Raw genomic sequence first — 24,110 nt, 5'->3', positions numbered from 1 at the left:
GCTGTCCATTCCAGCACCCCCTGCCACAGCTGCCCCCCGCGAAAAGGAAACGAAGGTAAAATTACAAGTTTGACACCGAGAGCCATAATTAGCTGAGTATGACTTGCTCATATTTCTTAAAAATGGCAGGCCTATTCACTTCTTCTTAAACACTGTCTTCAGCAAACAGTGACAGGATCAACTCCGTTTGTTAGCAGGAGAAAGGTGACCTTTACAAAATGATGGCCCTCTCCAAGCTGCTCATACGTGTTTAAAAAAGAAAAAAAAAAAAGCGAATGTTTTTCAGTGAAAATATTTCTTCCTGAGCGTTTCTCCCGCTCGCTGTCGCCCTGTGGTCTTGCAGCTCGGATGCTAATTCCCGGCTGCGTGAGGCCTGTATGGCTAACCTTTCTGCTGCAGTACAGGGTGTTGACACTGACACGCCGCAGTTTACCATTTGTGATTTATTTAGGATAAATATGTCTCAGGTGGCATTTAATCCTTCATAAAACCAGTGTAGCCTGCAGTGTCAAACCAGCAATCACACTGTATGCACAATGAAAAGAGCAGACCTTTGCATTAAGAAAAAAGAATTGTACAGAAGGCGTCGTAGGCTCAGAAGTCCCGCGGAGTATGGGCTAGGCCGCCTGCCCTGGGACCGTCCTCGGGCCCCGTTTCCCGGCCACCGCCGTGGACGGGGGCGCAGAGGGGCACATGCCCGGGCCTCCGCGACCCCGGGCACCGCGGCGCTGTGCGCCAGGGCCACGCCCTGCAGCCTAGCCTGGGTGCAGGGGACCCGGTTAGCCTAAAACCTTCCTCGGGGTTCACGAGGTTTTCGCCCGAGAATACACAGCACTTTGGAGGGAAGTAAAACACAAAGCAAATGAACTATTTGCTTGGAGACTGTAACCCAGGGAGCCTCAGTCTGTTATTAAGCGACAGCCAATTAAATGACTGAGCCTCAAGGACGCTGGGCAGGCCGGGGAGACCAGCAGCCGCTCCCTGTCAGCGCGGCGAGATGGTTTGGATCTCAGCTTCCCTGACAGCAGCGCAGTGCGTCCATATATGGAGGGGCCTTACAGGGCCCGACGCGGAGCCCACACAGATGAGGTCAGAGCCATGGAAGGCCCCGTGCCACCTCCTGCGATGCCGCCGGCCTCAGGAAGGGGGGGGCTCACTCCAAACGGCTGCCACCGCGCAGGGGGGCCTCTCCTCCTCCGCTCTGAAGAACCACGACTCTCAAGTTCATGAGCCTCACCGCAGAAACGTGGGCTCCAGAGGCCCAGACGACCCAGGACAAGGGCCTCTGTGGGGAATGGCCCAATCGCCTCCCAGCGCAGGAGAAGAGCCCAGGTCCCTGCCGGCCTACCAGTCTCCTGCAGGCCACGCCTCCCCTGGGGGCCACGCCTCCCTACAAACCGCAGTCTCCCGCGAGCCACGCCTCCCCTGCCTGCCGGACTTGCCTCCCCTGCCGGCCACGCCTCCCTACAGACCAGTCTCCTGTGAGCCACGCTTCCCCTTACAGGCCACGCCCCCTGTAGGCCACACCTCCCTACAGAACACAGTCTCCCGCGAGCCACGCCTCCCCACAGGCCACGCCCCCTGTGGGCCACACCTCCCTGAGGAGTGACTTCCTCCTAGGAGCCATGCCTACCTAGTGGACACGCCTCCCTGCAAGCCACACCCCCTCCAGTCCTTCCTTGCCAAGCCTCCATTTAGACCCCGCCCCATTTAAGCCACGCCTCTGCCAAAGGTTCGAGGCTTGCCTGCTACTGCCCAGTCACCAAGTGTCTAGGAAAACCTGTGACCTGATGGACAGTGTTTGAGCTTTTATATTCTCGCAAACGTTTTGTTTTCGTGATGGTAAAAAATTTTTTTTAAATGGCATAAGGAAAGAATTGAGCCAGCTTGGAATTCCAAAGCAGAGTTGATTCTAGGAAGAGAAGGAATGAGAAATGTCGTTCACTTAGCAAACTACAAGTCGGCCTGGAAGTTTCCACTTGTTTTCTGTTCAGGATTAACCCAGCATTTAAGAGAGCGGGTGGCTGCATTCAGCCACCTCCTCCTGCTCCATCCTGCTCCATCTTGTTGAAGAATACAATTCGTTTTCTCCTCCTCTAGGGTGATATCATTTTACATGAAGAGAAAAGTTAGCTCAGTTGGCAGTTATACGTTTCGGAAGCACCTTCTAATCAGGGATTGGTGTGATTCATTATTAGCTGCAGCGGGCGATCCATCTGACATGTAAGGGGAAAAAATTAGCAGCTGTCACGGCGTGATGAGTTAATTTCCTGATAGGCCTGACTCTGAAAAGCCATTTGGAGACATGGCAATGGCTGAAGAGAAAACCTGGCACTGCTTTATAATTGGAGATAAAGAAAGGGCAGCAGAAGGCCTGGGGGAGGGGCCCCAAACGTCTGCGAGTTGAGTGGGGGGAGCTCATTCTGTGTGCGCCCCAGGCCCCCCACCCTGCAGCGAGGCTGTGGGTGGCCAGGGGGACTCTGCGCCCAGGAGGAGCCTCAGCCCCGCCTTCCTCGGCTTTGGCCCAGGTGGGAGCCGGGGTGGAGCCTCGCCACCGGCCTCTCCCTGGGCAGCCCAGGCGCTTCCTGGGCGCTGTGCTCTCCGGGGTGCAGGCCTTCAACGGGATCGCTTTTCACCACCATAAAAAAGTAACCCCAGGAACTAAACACAGTGGAAACTGGGGCAGGGCGTGAAGCTGTGGGGCGCCGTGTTGTCCCCTAACCGTGCAGGGGAAGGCCAGGCCTATGGAGGCCCTTTCCCATGGGAGCCATTTCAAGCCCAAGTTGAAAAAAAAGGGTTGTTTTTTTCCCTTTTAAATTTCCTGAAGATGGAAATGCTTAAGATGCTTAAACCAAACGTGATATCACCAGGAAGGCCTCACATCTTCCTCCTTGGGGGCATCAGGGGAGTTCTTGGTGAAGGCTTCTCATGTGGGAGTCCAGAGTAAGCACCCTAAAAGTTGTCTGGCACCAGAACCTTCTGAGGAGTCCACCGAATTGGACACGGAAGCACACCGAGCAAGCGGGGTCTGGATGCAGGAACCCTGGGCAAGTGCCACCTCCTCCCTGTTGCCTTTCATGGGCCCCGCAACTGTGAACCCAGGAAGCAGAGCCCCCTGAGCAACCCCATGCTTTAGAAGTGAGCCCAGGCAGGCACCTGGTGTCCGCTGCCTCTGCCAGAAGCAAGGGGTGGAAAGTTCTGGGCTGTGAAGGCCTCACCTGGGCCGTGGCCTGGCGACCAGGTCTCTTATAAGAACTAAGTAAACACACTGGAATCCTCTCTGTCAAGGGGTCACTTACTTATTGTGTGGCTCTGCATATTCAATACTTTTAATCAATCCTTTTCAAGTGACCTAACTTCAGCACAGCTTCCCGCCTCACGGAAGGACCATTTCTAACCGGGGTGAAGGTGCCTGTGGCCCACCCCTCCGCATAGGGTCCTCCTCAGGCCCGGAAGAGCTCACATCACTCCTAGAAGGATTTTTAAAGAAGAGGAATAAAAGCCAGCACAAGGAGGAGATTTGTTTCTTTTCATTTCCAAACTGACTTGTGTTTTAGAGACAAGGAGCTTTGTAACCCTGTGGCTGCCAAGGACTCCAACCAGTGCCAGGGCTGCCTCCTACAGGAAGCTCTCCGAGGTGGCGGCCCCCTGCCGGGCTGCCCCGGAGCCACCCCAGGACCACCACCCAGCAGGAAGCGCGGCACCTCCGGGCTCCCCTCCCTCCACCTCAGCCCCACCGGGTCTCGCAGACGCAGGAGTCCAAGCCACAACAGGAGCTGCTTGAGCAGGCGTGGTGGCGGTGGTGGCGTCACACGGGGGCACAAGCAGCACCCTCTCCACCTCTCCTTCTCCCCAGCTCTGCGGGCCCCGGACGCTGGGCTGTGCGGGCTCTGGACTGCACTGCGCTCTACCTGCAGCAGGTGGACTGGTGGGGACGCTGGAGACGGAGGGACCCCCGCGGCGGCCTGGACGGGACCTGCTCCTGCACTGACCCCCTGACCCTCATGGGGTTTGAGCTGCCCACCCCTCATCTCCAGCTCTACAAAGGCAGCGTCTTGCTTTTCACCTTTGTGTTCTCGGTTCCCGGCACAGCTGGCCACACAGTAGGCTCTCAGGAAGTTGTATTGAAAGAATGGATAAATGCATGAATGTTCAGATTTCTATCAGTGTCTTCTTTTCTTACTCACCTTCCTTTCTGTTCATTTGTTTTTGTTTTTTCGGTCGCACCAGGTCAAATGAATGTATGGTGAGCATAAAGTCTTATTAGCAAAGCTGGTTCAATACGCATTCTCCCCACCAGTGCCCACTGTGTTCCAGAACATTCCTTGATGAGAAGGGTCTGAGACCAAAGCTCAATGATGATCCCTGAGTCAAGGCCACACACCCTCTGATCCAATATATTGAATTGACTCTGAAGCTTTTTAGCAACAGGAACAGATGACGGGAGATTTCCTCTTCTCATGATTTCCGTAATTGTGAGGGAAGCACACGAGTTTGTGCCCGTCACACCTTGCTAAGTGTGTCCTGTTTCTATTCAGGTTTTATCTGCTTGCACCCTGATTTCCTTCCAGCCCTGAGGTCTGGGGCCAGGCCACTTCTTCCTTGGCACGGCGTGAAAAGGAAGGCTGGCATCTCGAAGCTCCCTGGCTTAGTCTTTTCTGGAGGACACTTGCTGAACCCAGCCAGGAAGTGTCGTGGGTCACGAGAGCAACGGAGCTGGTCAGCCCCGATGTCAGCAGGGCCACCGTGCTCCCCAGGCCCTGCTCTGGTGCCGCAGGCCAGGCTGCGTGGCTTTGCCTCTCGTGGGGAAAGCTGGTGCTTTTCTAATTCGGAGACCGTCGAAGCACCAGCTCTCCTCGGAAGGAACAGAAGGACTGGGGCCCTCCATGACAGCCGAGGCCAGGCCGGGCCAGTGCCCTGTCCCCACAGGCCTTTCCTCCCAGACCTTGCAAGGCAGGAGGTGGGAGCAGCGCGTCCGTCAGCCAGGGCAGAGCCAGGCGGGGGCCGGTTGCAGGATGACAGCAGCCCTGGAAAGCAACCCGCCGCCTGCGCCTGCAACCCGTGGAGCTGCTCGTGGGAGGGTGGAGCACAGGAGATGGAAGGGTGGTCGGTGCTAGAACCGAAGGGGTGAGGCCAGGCCCCAGAGGAGGGAGGGTGAGCGGCCAGCCCCACAGGGTGCCGGCAGGGAGCCAGGCGGGGACAGACCCGGGACAGCAGGCTGCAGGGGCCAGGGGCCTCTGCGCTGCCGGGGCTGCCCTTGTGGACCAGGCCTGGGCCTCGGGGGCCCAGGACCCTACGTGCTCCGAGCCCCCCGTCCCCAGGACAGCTGCCACACATCCGCCTTCTTAGTCCCGTGGGGGCTCAGTGGGCAGCCCGGAAGAAAGGAGGTGGCGTCCACGCGGCCTCAAAGCCCAGGGGCCTCCACTGCTTCTCCAAAGCCCCAAGCTGCGCCAAATGTTTTGGGGTGCAGCAGGCCTCTCACTCAGCATCGCCCCAAAGCCATCAGCAGGAGGAGGCTCCACGGCCATCCCATGTAGACCTGGTGAGACAGTTGCCCATGACCTGCAGCTGGGGTGCCAGAGCCGGGCCTGGGGAAAGCACCACTTCCCAGGTCCCCCACGGCACCACGCACTGCCAGGCTGGGCCTGGGGAAAGCACCGCAGGCCCGTGGACCCCGGGGCCCCCCACGGCCGCCCTGCCCCGAGGGCCCTCCTGACCCCCAGGTGAGGGGCCCAGCCTCGGCCTCCTGCCCTCCTTAGGCGCGGTCCCCGCCCACCCGTACCCCCAAGTGGGCCAGCGCGTCCCTGTGGACGGAACAGGTGAGCGACCCAGCGAGGAAACGTCTCGTGTCCACAACCGGCGGGCGCACGGGGCGGCCCGTGGAGTCAGAGGCAGGGCTGGTGGTGGGTGCCCAGGCCAAGGGGCCCCAGGCACCCAGGAGCTGAGGGCAGGCCCCCAGAGCCGCCTGGACGGCCGGCCCATGGCCTCGGGGAAGGAACAGGTCCCTGTCGTAGGCTCCGGGGGCGCCACACCGCAGGCGGTGAAGGGGGTGGGTGCCGGCCCCTGTGCCCTCCAGGCACATCGCCCGCAGGAGTCAGAAGTCAGGGGAAGCCCTGGCCTGGGGGCGCCTTTGGGGGGTCCTTGCTGGGAGGGGGAGGCTGGAGCCAGGACTGCAGGGACGGGGTGCACCGCACACCAGCAACTCAGGGACAAATGCCTGTGCCCCATTGCCCACCTGCCCACCAGCACCCTGGCTTTGTCAGGGCCCCCTCCCCCCACCCCCCACCCCCACCAAGGCCTGGCCCTGAGGGCCCAGGGTGCCTGGGGGCGGGAGCCTGGCCTGGGGGCGCCCCTGGGCCTGCGGGGCCTGTCCCAGGCTGGGGAAGCTTGAATTGCCTCTTGGCCCCGATGCCTGGTGCACCCCAAGCCCAGGGCCACGGGGGGGACCCTCCCGTCTCCACTGTTGTTCCCTGCGCCTCTCCACCCGGAGACCCCCAAGCCGCCAGCCGAGGCCTAGTTTCTTCCTATTTCTCTCTTTTAGTGCCATTTCTTGTCACGTTTCTGGTTGCTCTCTCCCAGCGCCCTCTCGGGGCAGGGCCGGGGACAGGCCACTCAGGGGGACAGGGACGGGGCAGGCCGCTCGGGGACAGGGATGGGGACGGTCCACTTGGGGGAACTGGGACAGCCTAGCTCCTGCCCCAGCGATGTGGCCGAGGGCTGAGGGGCTGGGGGCTGGGGGGTGGCAGTCAAGGCAGGGCCCCCCGGGAGGGGTCTCAGGCCCAGGCATGCGGTTGCCTCTCTGGAGTGACAGGGGTGCTGCCGCCCCGGCCCCCGCCCCCCAGGAGAGAGATGTCCTCGGCAATTTGCTCCTTTGAGTATTCCACCTGTTGCCAGGTGTACCCTTGCGAGGATGGGGCCCCTAAACCATGAGACCCAGAGGCTGGCGCCTGCTCAGCCACCTTTCAAAGGTTGTAGCGTTTTCAGGTTCAACAGCTGTCGTCTTTGAGAGTGGAACAGAGGGTCTCTGGGAGCCCCGAGCATAGGGGAAGGGTCATGCAGGGGGCAGATGTGAGGAGGCCACACGGGGAGGGGGTGAGCTGGGGGGCACGTGGGCACAGGCCGCTTGGGGTACCCCACTAGGCCCCTCTGCTCTGCCGGGCGGACTTTGCTTCCTGTCTGCAAGTCGCCGGCGCTTCCCCCTGCCCGGTGCTGCTGCTCCTGCAGGTACCGGGGCCAACCCCAGGGGACAGAAAAGCCACAGGGTCGCCTCGGGCCTGACGCCAGGGGCGCGAGGGTGCCCACGGGCTGGGGAAGCTGGGAGAGCAGTGGGCGGGCGGGAGGGGGGCAGCGGGCAGGCCGGGTTCCTGACGGCCCCGCAGGAGAGGACGCTAATCACACCCATAGGATATGTCAGCGGCTCCTGTGGGGAAACAGAACCAACAGGGAGAGACACGGACACGAGGCTTATAAAGGTGGGCATGGAAGGGTCCCAGGTCCACAGGGCCGGTGCTGACCACTCCGAGGATGGTCCACGGGAGGGGCGCTGGCTGACGAGGTGAAAATCCTCTCTCCCGGCTAAACATCTTCAACTGGTTGGACCAAATCCACCCGACTGGATTCTCCTCTGTAGAAGGCAGGCCCGTCACGGACCGCAGGTGCCATCAGCCACAGCTATAGCCGTCTGACTACTGATTCGATGCCCCAGCCTCCGGTTTATCCAGCAGCCGCAAAAGGTACTCACAGCCACGGTCAGGCCACTGCTCACCTGGCCAGACCCCTGGGCACCGTGAGCTGGCCACACTGACACCAGAACCCGATCATCACAAGAGCCGTGCACACGTCATATACACAGGTGCACTAATGGTGTGCTCTCAGCACAGGCACAAAAACAGAAGGCATCAAAGATGAAAGAAGCAGTATTTTCAATGTCTGGGTAATCCAAAGGCTCTGCATGACTGCCACGAAATACATTAGAACAAAATCCATCTTTTTGTACTAGAGAGTGAGTTCTTGGTGATGCAGCCTGCCTGGGGCACGTGGGAGGGGGCTCAGGGCACAAGGAGGGCTGGGCAGCCCAGTCCAGAGCACGTCCTGTGAGGGTTTGCTCGGTGCATACTAGGTGCAAAGACAGTCCATCCCCTGACCCAGGTGCAGGCAAGCTGCCCAGGCAAGGCACCGAAGGCCAGGGGTCAGCTGCAGGCCGCGGGTCCTGAGCCTGCGGCTGCCCCCGTGGTAGCACCATCCCACTGCACACACCAGCAGACAAGGCGCCGCCTGGTCTCTCCTACGTTTTGTAAAAACACGTGGAGATGGAAGTTGTAGGACTTTCTCTCTGCACCCACATCCACAACCCCGCCAGTGACCTCCATACAAGCACACAGCCAGAGCTTCCCTTGGCCCCTGCGGGTGCTGGGCTTCCAGGCGGGAGCTGAGCCAGACCAGCTCCCGGGAAGCAGAGATGAGGCTAAAGCTCAGGGAAGGTGGAAGGGGTCGGGGGCGCTGACGGGGCCCAGCAGGTGGGGAGGCAGTGATGGGACACGGCTTTGTGGGGCACAGCGGGAAGCAGGCGCCGGGGACCAGTGGCAGGCAGATCCCACGACACGTGCCAGTGGGGGCTCGGGGGCCTTGGCCAGCTCAGTGCCGTGCCCGGGCGAGGGGGAGCTGGGAAGGGGCCCTCCCTGCACCTGACCTCTGCAGCCGGCAAAGGCCCCCCGCAGCCCCCAAGTCAGGAGATGCCCGTTCTTCCCCCGGAGTGATCCAACAAGGTAGGTGCTGGCGCTGGGGATACGGCAAAGAGGTTGCCAGGGGAATCCTATGATTCAGGGCCCTAAGGGAAATCCTACGATTCATCAGGAGACCCCCTCCCCCCACCCTGCCAGGTTTTGAGAAGGATAGAAAAAACATAGATGTCCCCTCTCAAGTCTGCAAACAAAAAAGCAGGAACTTCTTGTTTGAAACCTGAAACAAAAAGCCAACACCACCAGACAGTTTGGCTGCCCTTGGGGTGGGGCCTAGGGTGCGCAGGGGGTGGGGCCATCTGCGTGGCCCTTGGCCTGTCCACACTCTGACTTTGCAAACCACACACACAATTACTCTGCTGAGAATGAAAATGTATCTAAAGAAATGGCTGAAGCAACAATCCGATTGTTTGCGGCAAAAGCTGCCCGCTGTCCACCCGACCCCCACCTTCCCTCTTCAGGGGCCCCCGTATTTTGAGGGATGGACACGCCTCGCTGTGCAGAGCCACCTTCCCCGCCACGGTCTGCCCTGTGCAGTGTGGACTGGGTTTGGGCCCAGGAGCTGCAAGAAGGGCGAGCGGGACTGGCCGGAGCGCCCCTGGGCGGGGCGCCTGTGCCCCTCTCCTGCCCACCCTCTCGTGCCCCACCACCTGGCAGCAGGTGGCCCCGGGAGGACACAGAGGGTGCAGGGGCTCTGAGGGTCAGCAGAGCCAAACGCTGGGCGCGCTGCGCCCAGGGCTTCTTCCAGGAAAGGACAAACCTTCATGAGCCTCGGCAGGTGGGCGTGGGGGCCGCTGCCTGTGGGCCCCGCTGAGGAATCACTACCCGCAACAGAATGGTGACCGGTCCAGGTGGCTCCAGGCTCTCCCTCGGCATCTTCCAGCTGGAGCCCAGACGCCCCCCGCACTCCGTAGGGAGACGGCTCTGGGTCCCGCACCCCACCCTGACCTGGCCTTGGGGCGGAGCGCCTGCCCTGCGCCCACCCAGACCTGCTGCTCCCAGGAGGCAGCTAAGGGTGCAGCGAGGACCGCAGGCGGCCGGAAGTGACAGCGCAGCTGTGAGCCGAAGCTGAGGGGCCAGGGCGGTCACTTACTCATGTCACTGGCCAGGGGCACGCACAGCCGGTTCCGATCTGTTGGGATCACGAGTGGCAGACAACCCCGCACCCACCCTGGGCGTGTGCTGGCGGCTGTAGAGAGGAGCCTCCGGGAGGCCGTGTCCATCGCTGCGCGCCCCGCGGGGTGGGGAGGGTCGCGGGGGGCTGGGGCCGGCGGGGGAGGAGGGCGCGGGTGGGGGGCCCTCGGCCGCGGGGGCCGGGACGGGGCACCGGACGCCGAGACTCGGCGAGAAGCCGGGCGGGGTCCCCTTCACCTCGGTGTCTCTTCGCCCGCGCCCCGCGGGTCCCCGCCCTTGCCGCCCAGGCCACCGCCCGGGGTGCGGGCTGCTCAGCAGCTCAGCGAGGGCGCAGAGGGGAGGCGCCCCGCATGCAGACGCGTCCTCGCGCTTCCCGCGCGCCCCAGGGGCCGACGCCCGGGGCACCCGTGGCTGAGGCTGCGAGGCTGGGGGCAGCCAGGGTCACCCGTCTCAGAGGGGCCGAGTGGGGCTGAGAGCACGGCTTCCCCCCCTCACCCTGGCGCCACCCACCCGACGGTGGCTGCACGTGCCTGGGCGCCGGGACCGCGCCGGGCAGAGCCCACGGCCGCCGACAGGCCCGCGGCTGAGAGCCCCTCCCGAGGGAGCGCAGCCCCCACCCAGCCTCGTGGCCGCCTGGGAGAGGCCGGGGTGGCTGCGGGGCTGCCCAACCCGACAGGGAGACAGAGGGCAGGAGGGACAATTCCCAGGGCCCGGCAGCTTGCCGTGGACAGGGTCAGGGTTTCCACCAGTTAAAGCAGCAGCAACCCAGGCTTGCAGGAAGCTCAAGAAGGACACAGCCTTAGTATTGTGATAGTTATAACCGCGGGAGACTTTAAACTATAAGTGAATACTTGATGAGATAAGTGAATAATTCTTCATAAAAATGAACAGGTGACGCTTTCCTCTCTCCAAGAACCCAAGCACTGGAGCACACGGCAGCTGACCTGCCTTGCTTGGCTGGAGGTTGGCACAGTGCCGGGCACCAGCCCAGACACACCCGGCAGCGTGGGCAATGCCAAAGCCCTGGCCGCAGAGCAAGACGCCCAGCAAAGAGAGCGTCTCCGTCCAGAGCCCCTGGAAGGAAAACGTCCCCCATCCCCTGCCAGTTGCTGGTATATGTGAAGGCCACTCCCTCCTCTTTTTGGCTACTGGAAAGCAACTGAGACAGTGGCTTCTAATGGATGATAATTCCTACCAATTAGCTGTGTAACAATCATCTTGGCCATGTTTAGTTATGTGAGCAAGAGACTAAATTACAGCCTATCGCATACCAATAACTCCATAATATATATTTAAGTGGTCAGAAGCGGCCAGAAGCACCAGAAGACTCTGTCTCAACTGGTTTTTCTAACAGACTCTGCCATCTCGAGCCTATTCGCAAAACTTGATTTGCGGGTGTAAACAAGGTAGAATAAGGAAAAACATGCATGCTGCAAGCTAGAAAGGGGTGGATTTCTACCAAGAGAGGAAAACTCCCTGGAATGGGAAATTTCATCAGGTCCCATCATGAAGACCAGCTCTGCTCGCTGGAGCAAAGTGACACTAGAGTTCTGCCTTAACCATCCCGGCTTCTAAGGGTTTGTGTTCTTTTTGGTGGTGGGATGGAGGGTTGCCCAACCAAAGAATATCAGGACTGAATGTGAAGTGACTTCCACGTGGGCCACCACTGCCAGAGGGGCCCTGCTGACCCTGGTGTCCCCAGGACTCCATCTGGACCTGCATGGCCCCCAGCCCCTCTGTGAGCACAGCCTGCCCTCACCTGCCAAGGTCGGCAGCAGGTGGACACGGAAGAGCGGACCTGGCGCTCAGGGTGGCACGCGCTGCACAGAGGCTCCCTGGAAGACGCCTGGCCCCTTCCCTGCCTGCCCACTGCTGCCCCGGGCTGCGGAGCCAAGCGCCCAAAGCCTGGAGGCACTGGTGACCCGCTGGCTTGTCTGGCCCCTCAGTCCTGAGTCACCGTCCTCTCTGCTGAGCCAAATGTTCCCCTGGGTGCTTTACCCAAAGCCTGTGTGGAGGGGAAGGTGGGGTGTTCAGGCAAGTGAGTGACGCATTACAGTTACTAGCCTTGGACCTCAGGTCCTTCGAGCAGCTTATTACGAATAAAGCTGCATCCTCATCTTGGTCCACACAGTTTGGTATCTTGATTCTCAGTGGATTCTGAGCTCGGAGGAAAAAGAAGGGGGCATTCCTTCTTTATCACATAACGGCCCCGACATGGGAAGCGCTCGGGAGGCTCTAGCACTTGCTACTGTAAAAGCAACGTAGACCCAGATAGCCGGCCTCGCCTTCCACCCCGAGACTCGGGTCCCCGTGCTAAGCACAGCTTAGAGAGAACGTGGCCCTCCCAGCTTCTGAGACGGGCCCTGAGAGTGGATGGGGCCGCTGGGCTTCCAAGGGCTCAGGCCCCCGCGCTGGTGTCCTCTTCAAGTGGGCGTGCCGAGAAGCAGGACTGCGGCCTCACCGGAAAGCCACGGATGACTCGGGTTCAGAGCTCCGAATCCAGGGGCTCCCAAATTTGGCTGGTCACTGCAAGGCCCCTGGTAGCTTGGTGGAACTTTTTCTCCCAAGTCCCACTCTGAGACTTGAAAAGTGGCCTGAAGTCTGAATAGCTAAAAGCCATCCTCTGGCGGGCCCGGCCCATGAGCAGCCTTGGGAGACAACCTTGGTTTTCCCACGGTGACTGGGCGGCGGCGCTGGGAGGGTTCGGGCCCGCAGAGGCTCAGCAGGGCTGGGGACCCGGGCTGACCGGAGCCGGGACGGGAAGGTCAAGGCGAGCAGGGACGCGAGCAGCGACCGTCCCATCAACCCAGGCGGCTGGGGACACTGGGGTCTCCGAGCCCTTCATGCCGAGGAGAAGGTACCCAACCCGCCTGCGCCCTCCCTCTTGTTTGGCCCTTGAGAAGGCGGGGGCGGGATGGAGGGAGCAGGGACTCGGGGTCTCTGAGGGGCCGTGAAAATGTTCTGCAGGTGCTCACGGTGACAGTGGCGTACCTGCGAACGCACTAAAAGTCACTGACCTGTACATGCGCTCCCAATGGGTGAACTGCACAGCATGTGAATTACACCCCAAAGAAGCAAAAAAAGGAGCAACTAAGGGGCACAGCAACCAGGGGGCATATAGATTTATTTGAATCTTGATTAGAGCAAAAAATACAAATTTTATGTGACAACTGGAAATTTAGGGAAAAAATTAAGGAGAGAAATAGAACGGGATGCATTTGGCTTCATAGCAGTTATGCATGAGACAAGGTCCCCACCACACACGTGCACAGCTGCACACATACGTGCGCACACACCTGCACACACACACCTGTGTCACCTGCCCGCTCAGAGCTCCCACACACAGGACTGCACAGCCCAGGACCCTGGCTGCCCGCAGCCCCACCAGGCACGACGTCCCTGGAGGGCCAGCGCCCAGGGAGGAGACCTGAGACGGCGCCTGCGAGGCCACAGACCAAAAGACCAAGAGGCCGCTGCCCCGCGACGTCTGACCAGAGCACCTGGAGAAGGATGAGCTCCTCAGGTTTCCTACGCTGCAGCCCCAGAGCCCAGGGCTGGAACCCTCCATCCTGCAGACCACCTTGGAGGGCAGCGGGGGGTGGCGAGTGTCCGGGCACTGCCAGGCCTTGTCCTGTGTGTCCCTCCATTTAGCTGGGGAGGAAAGGGGACGGCTTAGTGCAAATCCACCCTCGGCCCCATCGAAGGTCAGCCCCCAGCACTGCCGCCAGCTGTCCACACCTTCCCCTCCCTCTGCCTGCAGGGCTCAGGCCCCCCCCAAGCCCGCTGGCCTTTGGGTCCCAGGGTGACCCTCACAGGGCCCCCTTTCCCTGTTGACGGGGGTTGCTCGTGCCACGTTCCTGCAGGAAGCTGCATGGCCCGGAGCTGTCATTTAACTTGGGAACCCTCCTGCCCGCGGGCAGCTGCCGCACCCCGGGTGCTCAGTGTGGACCGTGGAAGGGGGCGGGGGAAAGGTAGGAGCTGGGGACGCCCAGGGCCAGACCTGGGAAGGGGCTCAGGAGAGGAGCCACTGAGACTCGTCCACACGGGACGTCCTCGCGGGTGAAGAGGACCTCGGATGCTGGCCGGGGAGGCCGGGGCTGGCTTCAAGCTGGGAGCTGAGGGAGCAAGTCAGCAGGGGACAGGGAGCTCCACCTGGGCTGCCCAGTGACCACCCCCGGGGGCCACCCCGGAGCAGCAGAGGCAGTTGAGGCTGTGCGTGGGAAGCCTGGGGCCGAGGTCCCTGTGGCACCCGAGCAGGGTGCGGACAAAGGTGCCAGACAATCCTGGATGGCGTGTCCCAGGTGTGATCCTCAGGCCAGCGGCCTCTGAACCGGCCTGACCCTGGACCCTGATGGGCCGCGAGGCCCCCACCCGCCCGCACACCCCGAAGTGAGGCAGACCTGGAGGGAAGGTTCCCGGGAGCACTTCCCGTCCTCTCCCCGTGACGCCCTTTGATGGGTCCTGTCCTGTCCTTCCCGCTTCCGTGAAACTGCTGGTCACAGCCCCAGAGGGGCTGAAGGCACCGTGGTGCCTGTGGAAAAGTGGTTCCCACCCTCACCTGGGGCCTGCCGAGAACCCGAGCGGGACCCGGGCCTGGGAACCTGCATCCCCGCGGGTGGCGCGGGCTCCGGGCGCTGAGGTCTGCGCAAGAGGCGTGTCCCCGGCTTCAGGAGCATTTTCTTTGTCTCCTGATGTGTCCTCACCGCATAAGCATCAGACACCCTGGGGGGGGTGGCAGCAGCAGGTGAGGTCCATGACGGTCGCCATGGTCACCGCGTACCCCCTAAGCAAGCCCCGAGCCATCCCCCCGCTGCCCAGGCCCAGGCCGGCCATCCCGGCCTCCCGTCCCCCTGCCCTCGTCCCAGTGGCCCGCCGCCCTGGGCGCCCACCCCCCCAGCCCCGCAGCCACCCCCCACGCGCTGTTGCCCGAGCCCCGCCGCCACCCCCAGCTGGGCAGGTGCTTCACAACCGCAAATCAGACCACGTCCCCTCCCTCTCCTGCTGCACAACAAATGGGCCCGGGGCAGCGGCGTCGCACAATGGGCGCTGCCCCCCTCAGGTCTCCGGGCCCAGCGCTGGAGCCCCTGGGGGGGGGTCTCTGACCCGGGGCCTCTCGCGGCATGGGGGGTGGGGGTGCTGCAGGCAGCTGGGACGGGCCTGTGGTCCCCGGGTGCGGGATCCGAGAGGAAGGCTGCAGCCATGCTGTCTTCCAGGACTCCTTCCACCTGCAAGAAGCCAGTAGCCAATCTGCTGGGGGAGGGGCGCGCCTCAGTTTACAGGGCCCCGCGCCCCCCTGAGAAACCTCAGGCCCTTCGTAGGCGCCTGCACCTCTCCCCACTACCGATCGTTCAGGTCCCATCATTTTGTCTGATCCCCATAGGCTGGGCTCCCTGAGCGTCCCCTCTCATTGGTCATCCAAAGCCTTTGCACTTCGTTGTCCTGGAAGGTTTTTGCAGCAGGGCTCATTCCTTCTCGTCGCCCACGCCTCAGCCTGTGTCCCTCTCGCCAAGAGGCCTTTCTTGACCACCAGGCACAAGGCAGCGCCCCGCTTACCGAGGCGGGAGGTGACGTGTTTGGTTTCTCTGCCGTGGCCGCACCCCGGGACCGCGGCTCCCCGAGATCGGTGGCCTGTCGCCGTGGCACAGCCAGGCCTGGGCTGCGCCAGCCAAAGCAGCCCGCCTGGAGGAGGCCCGAGCCCCAGAGCGGACCGAGGAGACGTGACCCGGACAGTCACAACGTGCCGCGACAATCCAGTTCGCCTACATGGAAAGTGAATGTGTTGAAGCTTCAGGCTCATTTTGTGTCTTTAGAAATCGGGCGAAAATGGATTAGGAAAGTGTTCTCATTTCAGTTCAGAAGCCGGGAATCACGCTTCCTTTTTCCGTCATCCATTCTTACATCGTATGGTAAAACCACAATGACTCCCACGGGACACACTTGTGCATTTTTTCATTTATTAATTTCATCCAAAGTCATAATTTTTAGCTTTTCCTAAATTTACCTAAGACTTTTTAGAAAACCACTCACATCCCCAACAGACTGAGAAATTAAATCCTGGTGAAAAGCCTGAGCATAACCAAAGAGGAGCACGGGGGAAGAAAACCATAGCAGCTGTTGCTAAAATGAACTGAAAGGAGGTAGAAATAAATTCTTTACCAGAGGAGCGTTTTTTGTTTTTTCGTTTTGTTTTTCTCTTTGCTGAAAAGATTCCCGCTCCCTGGAGGATTTGGGGGGGACACAGCTAACTGGGAACGGGGCCTGGCTTCTCTCCCCGGAGGCCCCGCAATTCACTCTGTGTGTGTGCTCGTTTCAGACATTGCAGAAAACACATATGTTAAATCATTTTTATTATTGTCGGGTTCAACAAAACCTCTTTCTTCTCCTTTAAAAAGTCTGTTTAATTTTGAGAACTCTCCCACTAATCATTTCTCCATCGCTAATGAGCCTCTCCTTCCATGAAACGACTTCTTTCACGTCTGTCTTCATTTCATATCTCGCTTTTTCTTCCCTCTCGCTCTCTCCCCCCAGATTTCCCATTTTTCAAGCTACAAAGCGGACTCAGTCTGTTGAGCCTCGGTTACTTCTCCCTGCCTTGGATTGCTGATTACCTATTGCAAAGGTCATTTTAAGTGTCATTCAGCTTGAATTACTTATTTTTTGTAATCACCAGATCGTCTCCTCTCTCCACCGTCCTCCCTCCTGCTCCTCCTACCCCGCCTGAATTTCACTTTTCAGGGACTTCTCTGCTCCCAGCAGGAGTGGCTGAAACCGTTCCTTGGACCTGCTATTTTAGAGGATCCGATGCATCTGCTCAAGCCTGGCCGCGGAGGGGGAGGGAGGCACTTTCTAGGGTAAATATAACCGAGAAGTCTGGTAGCCCCCGAATAGCAATCTGCCATCTAGGAACATCTGGAGTTGCCACCCCTCACCCAGGTTCAAACTCCCCAACAGTCTCGACACTAAATGGGAGGGGCGGGCGGGCACCAAATCACTTCCACCCTAGAGCCTTGGCGAAGTGCGCGTGCTCGTGCACGTGCCAGGGAAGCTGGGCCCCACCTCTCATCACCTCCCCACCCGCCAGCTCCTTCCAGAAGGTTCTGTTCCCAGCTCCTTCCTGGAGCCCTCTCCTTCCTTCGGCCCCCACCTCCTGCACCTCCGGGCGGAGGGCTCCGCGGGTCTGCAAATGGCACGCCAGTCTCCCAGGGCGCACAGGGATGTGCAGGGTGCACCCACCCGAAGGACGAGTGGGCAGCGGTGGCCCGGGTGCGGCCCCCAGCAGGCAGGGGGACCCCGGCAGGGAAGACCCTGTGCCGGGAAGGGGATGTGAAAACAACACGCACTCAAAAATAGAGCAAGAGGCAAGAGTGCAGCCCAGGCCTGAAGGGGAGGGGGTCCTTGGTCAGAGCTGGGGTGGGGGAGTCCAAGGTCAAAGCCAGGGTGAAGGGGGTCAAAGGTCAGAGCTAGGGTGATGGGGTCTTAGCACTGGGGTGAAGGGTCAGAGCCGGGGTGAGGGCTGCACAGTCTGAGGAGGGGCCTGGCTGCCTCTGCTCACAGCTGATTTGGAAGAGAGAGCTGTGGGCTCTGAGCTCAGGGGAGCTTCTCCCCAGCTCCCACGTTCCCCCTGCCTGGGCCTTTGGGACCCCTCCCCCCATGAGTTGACACAGCTATGCCTGCAGGTTCAGGGTCGCAGCTCTGCCCCCCAGCCCGGCTCTGGGTTGATTCCCTTCTGCTCCGGAGAGGGGCCTCAGCAGTTGACCTGAAATTGAACAAGGAATAAGCGCTGGGGGGTGGGGGCTCGGCCTTCAAGCTGCTGCAGCCCCTGGGCCGCTCTGCCCCGCCCGCCCCGTCAGGGCTCCCAGAGGTGGTTTTATTGGCGGATCGTCCCATCTGCCTTTCCTGGGTGCAGGCGGGGTGGTCAGCAGGGGCACGACCAGGTCCTGCGTGGGCGGCCGGGAGGCTCAGGCGGGCCATGCGCGGGGCGGGTGGCGGGGCACCGTCCCCCACAGCCGCGCGCCAGGGCAGCGGGAGGCGGGTGCCGCCTGATGAGCCCCGAATTTCCCCACAGCCTAATGGCCGGGCCCCCGGGCCCATCTGCCATGACCGCACTGCGGGGAAATGCGCCCCCAGGCTCCGGCAAATTGCTATTTTTATGGGATATGATAAAGGAAATGCTGCCTTATGTTCCCATTTTTAACTGTCTGGCGCATGGGAACCACGGCGTGGGGCGGAGCTCGGGGACCCCAGGGCCACGCTCGGCCTCACGGGGAGCAGCAGGAAGGGCAGCCCCTCCCCAGCTCCCCTCCCCCTCCGCCACCTCCCCCACCCCAGACACTCAGCTTGCTGGCCCTCTCTTTTCTTGCCTCTTGTTCTATTTTTGAGTGCGTGTTGTTTTCACATCCCCTTCCCGGCGCAGGGTCTTCCCTGCCGGGGTCCCCCTGCCTTCTGGGGGCCGCACCCAGGCCACCGCTGCCCACTCGTCCTTCGGGTGGGTGCACCCTGCACATCCCTGTGCGCCCTGGGAGACTGGCGTGCCATTTGCAGACCCGCGGAGCCCTCCGCCCGGAGGTGCAGGAGGTGGGGGCCGAAGCACCTGGCCCCGGGCCGGCCTCCTGGACTGCCCAGTGGGGTGCACTCGTCTGGAAGGGCCGCTGCTGTGAGGACCCTCCAGCCCCAGCTCCCCGCTCCGGGGCCGGTCAGGGGGCAGGAGGCTGACCCGGCTTTACAGCCGGGCGTCTCTGCGCACACAGGCCGGAGCCAACCCTCTCCAGACCTGCTGCGCCCCTCCCTGTGTGCGCGGCTGCCCCAGCCATGCTGCAGGCCCTGGGCTTAGGGACGCGCCCCCGGGTTTGCACCAGCCTGCGTCTGAGGGTGGAGCCAGGTTGAATAGTGACAGACGCCAGCTCATCCTGCTTCCCAAGGCGGGCAAGCCCATGTCATGGGGGCAGCAACGGTGTCCTTCGCAACCTGGGGGTCGGCGGGGGCGTGTGGCCCTACCCTTTGCCCAGGGTAGAGATGCATAAAAGATGTAGCACCCAGGGGTGTCTTTGCGCCAAGCCTTGCAAAATTCATTCAGCTGCTCACCAAATGCAGACCCATCTCACCCCTTCTGATTGACATTAGGGTTTCGATGAAATAAGTCCCAATAAGCCTGTGTCATCGTGCCAGAAGTGTCCTTGCACCAACCTGTATGTGTGGGAGGGCGGGGGGGCCAGCAACGTGCCACATGGTCCCAAAGGGGCTCAGCTCCAGGCCAGGGCGAGAGGACATCTCACTTCTACCCCACGTGCTGGACTTCCGTTCAGACACCGGACCCCTCCCCAGCCCCTCTGCCAAACTCCCCATACCACCCTTTATAAATAAATTCAAGACACTAAAAATAAATTCATGCATCTCAACAGATTCCTGCATGGTTTCTGTAAAAATATATTCATTTGTGATGCCCATGGATTTCAGGGCTGCACAATCCCCCCGCCTCTGGGAAATGGGGACCTGGCACGTCGCCACCCCTCCTTGCTTAACTGCAAACGTAATCGGGTGGTTTTGAGGATAAACAGCAAACATTCTGAGTTCCTTGGGGGAAATATGTTTTACAAAGTTTAGAAATTATATTTTAATCTTGTTATTACAAACACGTGACACAAAGTGTAACTGGTGATGACACATGTAAACCTGAGCTGAATCAGCCCGAAAGGTCTTGGGGGAGGGGTGAGCCCCTCGTCCCAGGAGCCCTCTCCGTGGTCTACATTCGTCCCCAGGTCCTGTCTGGGGCCCCAGAGGGAGTGAGGGACTTGCAGCCCTTCCCAAGTGCCAAAGCGAGCGGGACAGGCTGCTCTGAGCCCAGGGCCCCAGGGATGGTGGGGACACAAGGCGCGAAGAGGTATCTGCCAGCGGAGGTGGTAGAAGGCCGCAGGAAAGTGGGGTGCCAGCGTCACAGGCCGGGGGCTCCAAGAGGGGAGCCCACGTTCCAGAGGTTGGAGTGCGGCCAGGGAGGGGTAAGCAGTTTAGGGTGGCGGTACTGGTGGCCGAGAAAGGGCGGTGCAGAGCAGCGCTCTCCTCTGGAGGGTCCGCAGACACGTCCTCAGTGGATCCAGACCCGCCACCCCGCGGGGCCACCTGTGGCCGGCTCGGGGGTGTGCCGCGGGTGCCCGGGAGGCAAGCAGCGCCCCCCACAGCAAATACTGCGGCGCCCACAGCAGCGAACACCGCAGCACCCAGTGCAGCATCCACTGCAGAGCCCACCGCAGCGCCCACCACAGGGAACATCACGGCGTCCACCAAGGCACCCATCGTGGTGCCCACTGCAGCACCCACTGCAGCACCCACCTCAGCGAACACCACGGCGCCCACCGCATCACCTACCGCAGCACCCACCACCTCAGCACCCACGGCAGTGAGCACAGTAGCGCCCACCGCAGCACCCACTGCAGCACCCCTCGCGGGACCCACCTTGGCGCCCACCACAGCAGCCCTGTCCTGGGGCCCTGGGGCAGGGACTCGTGCCTCTCAGAAGAGAATTCCGCATCTGAGCCCAGCCGCCACCAACCTTTACCCTCCCTCCCTGGGCCTCCGCATGGGTCCCGCCCAGGTGCAGCCCTCAGCCCCTCCCTCCCCCTCTCCATGGCCATGGACACCATGGCCACGGCTCCTTAGTGTTTCTAAAGTCGGAGGAAGGCAGCTCTCAGGTCAGGGGAACAGCTTAAACACCAGACCAACCTTCCAAAATACTGAATAAAACAGTGACCCATGGGTTCCCTCTTCAACATCTGGCAACTCTTGTTACAGAAGCTTGCGGGTGTCCCTGCACCATGCTTAACATTTTATAAAAATACTATACACACATGTGTACACCTGTGTGCACATGCACAAAGGCACATGCATACACATGTATGCACACATGCCATGCATGCACACAGCCACATGCACAGTGCACATGCATGCACACATGCAAAGGCATATACATGTGTACACACATGCACACGAAAGGCATACACATGCATGCGCATGCACGCATGCAAAGGCACATGTGTGCACGCACATGTGCACATGCACATGTTTGCGTACACACATGTGTGCACACACAAAGGCATATACATGTGCATGCATGTACACACACACAGAGAAGTGGGCACCAATGGCAAGGGCATCGTTTGATGACTTTTCACAACCTGGTATTGTGCATTTCCAGGCCACGGCTGATGGGCACGAGGGCTTCCAGTTCCGGACTGTGGGATGGCACACTCTGTGCCCCTGCATGGTCCTGACCTAGTGAGCGCATCTGCACACCTTCAGGAGGGTCCCCGGCAGCCACCGCCCCACGGGCTGCACCTTTGCCATCACTTACCTCCTATTTCCTTGTCCGCCTTCTTCCTGGTTGTTCTGGCCCTTATGGAAAGCGGGTCCTGGAGCTTCAGCTGTCCACAGCCAGCTGTCTACTCCGTGCCACGCTGTCCGTTTCCCTCTGTGCCTTCTGGGCCTCTGTTTCTAGGTGCGTGGAGTTTATAGTTATGTGTTCCTGTTGGATTGTTTTATCACGGTAAAGTGTCCCTCTTGATCTCTGGCAGCACTTTTTGACATAAAGTTTGTCTACTACAGACACAGTGTGCACCGCTCTCAGGGCTGCTGTGAGCGCGGGGTCTCTCCTCCCAGCCTGTCACCTTCGCCTTTGCGTCTTTGAACCTCGATCGTGCCTCCTGGAGACAGCAGATACATAGACCTTGCTTTTTTTTTAACCCAGTCTACTGATCTGCTCCTTTAGATTTTGTATAATTTGCCTGTTTCTTCACCGCACATGAGAAGGGCTGCGTTCGCCACCCCCTTCGCTGCATGGCACCATCTTGTCGTTGGTCCACGTGAGGCCTCTCTGGTTTGGTTGGTTTGAAGTTCATTCCCTTTTTCTCCATCTCCGCCCTGTGCCCCCCCCCCCCATAGACAACCATTTTAATGCGTTCATGTCTATCTTTTTCTTTTCTGGTGGATGTGTGGAGTTTCTCACATTTGGCAAATTCATAGTTCATATTCCTTGTTGGAATTCATTCCATGGGTGTTGGCTTTAACTTGCTGAACTTCAGTATGTCCACAATTTTCTATTGGCTTCTAGAGCAGAGCATCAGAGGAGAACTGTCCACACGGGACTGTCTGGTTCCTGCACACTCATCAGCAGTGGGGACAGAGTGAAACTGTACTTCGGGGACTTCTGCCTCATATGGGTAAGGAAGGTCCCCAAGTTAATTTGCTGGTCAAGCTTTCCTGCAGGGAAACAAGGTACGATAGTGCTGTTTCCTCTAAGCCATAGTACAGGCCTAGTAGTTGTGGGTGGAGCTACCTGCTAGTGGTGCCAATAAGCTAGGAGTATTTGGGATAGTAAGTGAGTGCTACGTCACTATGTGCCGGTGTCATCTCACCATGAGTTCACCAGTTGACAGTGGAAATGTTGAGATGCTCCCAACTTATGCACTACATGTATATAAGAGTCTGATAATGCTCAACACCATATCAAGCTTTCTACAATAAATATGAAAGACCTTATCATGATGCTCTACTCACGTATTATGAAAGACCAACTCTTACACAGACACGTCCAAATCCATAGCCTTCAGAAGGAAGTGAAACCCCAACTTGCAATTGTGCCTTAAAGCAGGAAAGCAAGGGCCACTGTGGGCTGAGCTGGATGGAATCTTCTCGGGATTGGGGCTCATTTGCCATATTCTACCTGTCTTGTCTGCCTCATTATATCGGAGTTTAGTTTGTCCTTCCCATACCTTGTTTCATACATCTGCTTGATATATCTTTGAGTTTTCATTGCTTTGTTAGAGGTAAGTCTCAAAATACAGATAATCCTGGACCTTCGTTCACCGAATGAAGCTGCTGTATCCCAGGCTCAGTCAGAGGCACTGGAGATAAAAGGATAAGTGGTAGTCCTGTCCTGCCCTGACTCACAGATCCTCCAGGAACCAAGGGCTCAGCAGGGACGTCCACACAACACTGTAAAAGACTGACTTGAGCCTTTTTCCCAGGAGCCAGGTGTGGACGTAGAGGAGGAAACTGTGGTCAACAGCAGGATGCGAGAAAGGGGCACAGAGAGGGGCAGGACAGCCACGGAAAGGAGAACCTGTGATATGGGGAAACGGGTGCTACATAATTTTCAATTTTTCCCTGAGCCTGGTCAACATATTCTCAATTCACTGAGCAACTGACTTGTGTAGATCCAAACCAGTCACATCAAATTTTTGCAATATGTTCTACCAAGTCACATTTATTTTCATGTTTGATATACCTGACATCAAATAAACAGTTATTTTTTAAAAATTGGGTACATCACAACACGATGACACAGCCAACCTTTAAGAAAAATGAATGACTTATTTAAAAGGTTGGATGTGTCATACGAGCATCTGAACCAGCAAGTGAAAAGTCCAACATCCCAGCAGCTGGGGCGGCCGGCAGAGAACAAACAGAGGGAAAGTGGTGCAAATTAAACAAGGATCTTTTTCCCCAAGAAATTAGAAAACAGTGAGTAAATATGACAGGGTTGGAATTAAAATGACCAGAATGTGTTTACTTTGCATTACCTTGAAGAATACTTGCTCAGACCTTATGTGGTAAACCCTTTTTCACTGGAATCACTTTTAAAGGTGTGCTACGTCCTGTGTTGAGCACTCAGAAAGCTTGGGGTGAAGAGGAACCTACCAATAAATGTGTGGGGGTTAAATGATTTCCTGACCTCTGATGCCTACGGGATTTCTAACTGCAAAGGAAGCAGAGCAAATCGGCAGGACTCGAGAGTCACCAGGACGGACATGTCCCTGCATGCTCTCCTTTCTCTCCCACAGTGCTGCAGTCCTGTGGGCCTGCCTGGGGCTGGGGGCTCAGGGAGACCTGGGCCCGAGGCCTTGCACGCGGGCTCTGAGCCAGATGGCTGTGAGCAGTGCCCTGCGCCCTGGGGTGTTCACACGTGCAACAGGAGGCTGGGGCCAGCGGATCCGAAGGGCTCTCTGCTTTGATCCCCCGTTCCACGGGGTTCTTTACCGCCGTGACCGAGGGTCCTGTGCCTCACCCGGGTTTGTCCCCAGGGTCGGGGCAGGGAGGAGGTGCTCCGTCCGTGCTGGCGGAATTGCAGCAACCCCCAGAGCCCGAGCCAAGCCCGTGGGCAGGCTGGCAGGGGAGGGAATCAGCAACCTGCGGCGGCTGTGTCGGGAAGAGGGCAGCCCAGCCCTGAAATCCACAATTGATTTCCGTACA

Source organism: Tamandua tetradactyla, chromosome 18 (genome assembly GCF_023851605.1).
Source record: "Tamandua tetradactyla isolate mTamTet1 chromosome 18, mTamTet1.pri, whole genome shotgun sequence".
Lineage (NCBI taxonomy): Eukaryota > Metazoa > Chordata > Mammalia > Pilosa > Myrmecophagidae > Tamandua > Tamandua tetradactyla.
This window is presented reverse-complemented; position numbering follows the sequence as displayed.